Genomic DNA, 2109 nt, shown 5'->3' with positions numbered 1-2109 from the left:
AGCAAGTAGTCCAGCCTCGAACTCCTCGTGCTGTTGCCAAACAGATGGGGGATCATGTTGAACACACGACCCCGCCACCTCATCGATCGACTCGCCGATGTCTCATAAAGGAGCCGAATGAAATCAAAATTTTCTCCTCCATCATCAGGAACTCACCGACGAGAGTCTCGTCATAGGTAACCTTGGGCATAGCACTAAGGGAGCGGTCTTTAAGACTCTCCCCCACGACGTGCTTCTTCGGCCCCCTCGGCTACCATAGGGGTCTCTGGATACGATTGAGTGTACAGACCGATCGCAGGCGTTGTCAAGGATAACACCCCTCTTTCGGACGATCTTATGAATACCCCATGTGAGAAATTCAAGATGCCTTATATGGAGAAGTATAAAGGCGAGGGAGACCTCTCTGAGCATATTAAGAATTATTATGATGTGATGAGTATACTTCAAGCATCAGAAGCAGTCATCTGCCGATGCTTCCCCATCACTCTTTCGGGGAGTGCTAAGATATGGTGGAACACTCTTGAGAATAAGTCCATCATCAGCTTCCAACAGCTCAGCCGAAAGTTCATCCATCACTTTTTGGCCGACACCAAGCAGAAGTTCCACCCTCATGTGTTGATTCAGATGAGGCAGGGGCCCAGAGAGAGCCTCAGAGCCTACTTCAAAAGATTGTAGGCAAGGAGGCTGGAGGTCAATAACCCAGGGAGTGCAGTAGCCATGTCAGCACTCGTTGCCGGCCTGTAGAGCAGTGAGTTGGCTGACTCACTCACCAAGAAGCATGTCGCCAACTATGAGCAGTTGATGGCCAAAGCACACGGGTGCATGGACATAGAGGATGCCCAAGCCTACAAGGTAGCAGCCAGGACCACAAAGACCTCCATGACCACATCCTCAACCACAGTAGGATAGCGTCGACCCCCAGTGCCCAGCCATAAGGGAGTCATCAACCCAGTCATAAGGGAGTCATCAACATGATCAGTTTTTAACAAACTTGCCCAATTTACGCAGGAATGTTAAGCCCTTGGTACCTTTTCAAGAATAAACCCAAGGCACTCATCATATGGTCGACTCCCACAGTCGCCTCTCGACCATCATGGCTATATTGAAGATCCAGGCGTCTACGTAACTCCTGGACACCTAACCTTAGGGTTGTCATATTACCTAATTACCATCAGGGAGGTCCTCCTTAGGGCGAAAGACCTAGTCAACTTTAGTAAGTTTTAGACATTCGACTTCGGTTGAACTCTAAGCCTTTGGTGCCTTTTCAGGAATAAACCCAAGGCACTCACCATATGGTCAATTCCCAAAGTCGCCTCTCGACCATCATGACTATATTGAAGACTCAGACGTCTACGTAAGTCCTGAACACCTAACCTCAGGGTTGACATATTACCTAATTACCATCACAGCGGTCCTCCTTAAGGCGAAAGACCTTGTAAGGACCATGAATTTTGATACTAGTTAAAATAAATTTTTAGTATTTTAAAATATTTAATTATGATTTTTAAAAGAGTATTTGTATTTTTCTTTAATTTCTACAATTTTCTATGATTTAAAGTCTAAGTTTTATATTTATTTAAATGATATTAATATTTATAAATTAATTTTATACGGTGAAAATTTATGGAATTTATCTGTTGCGTTATCGATGCTGTTACATGTCATTTTGAATAATACATTGTATTTTTTTATTATTACGTATATTTTCGTATAATACGTTGTATTATTAATTACATATTATTTATATAATTTGTTGTATTAACTATTACATATTATCTATCGTATTAGTATAAGTAGTATGTTTTTCTATGTGGATAATTATCCCATAATTATTTGATTTTAAATATAATTAAATATATTTTTATTATTAATTATTCTCGTTTAATTGTACAATATGTGTATATTTCGTATCAACTGTTGCATTAGCACAGCCTGTATGTTTTTAATTGTAGATAATTATTCTGTAATTAGGTTAATTTTTAAATACCTGTAATTACTTATTTTAATTATTTTTGTTTTGAAAACCCTAATTTTCCTTTATATATATGTGTGTGTGTTTATGAGTTTCTCTCTCTCCCTCTCTTCTTCACAAAACCGCCGCCGCCGCTC

Source organism: Asparagus officinalis, chromosome 3 (genome assembly GCF_001876935.1).
Source record: "Asparagus officinalis chromosome 3, Aspof.V1, whole genome shotgun sequence".
Taxonomy (NCBI): domain Eukaryota; kingdom Viridiplantae; phylum Streptophyta; class Magnoliopsida; order Asparagales; family Asparagaceae; genus Asparagus; species Asparagus officinalis.
The sequence above is the reverse complement of the archived record's forward strand: the minus strand, read 5'-3'. Positions refer to the sequence as shown.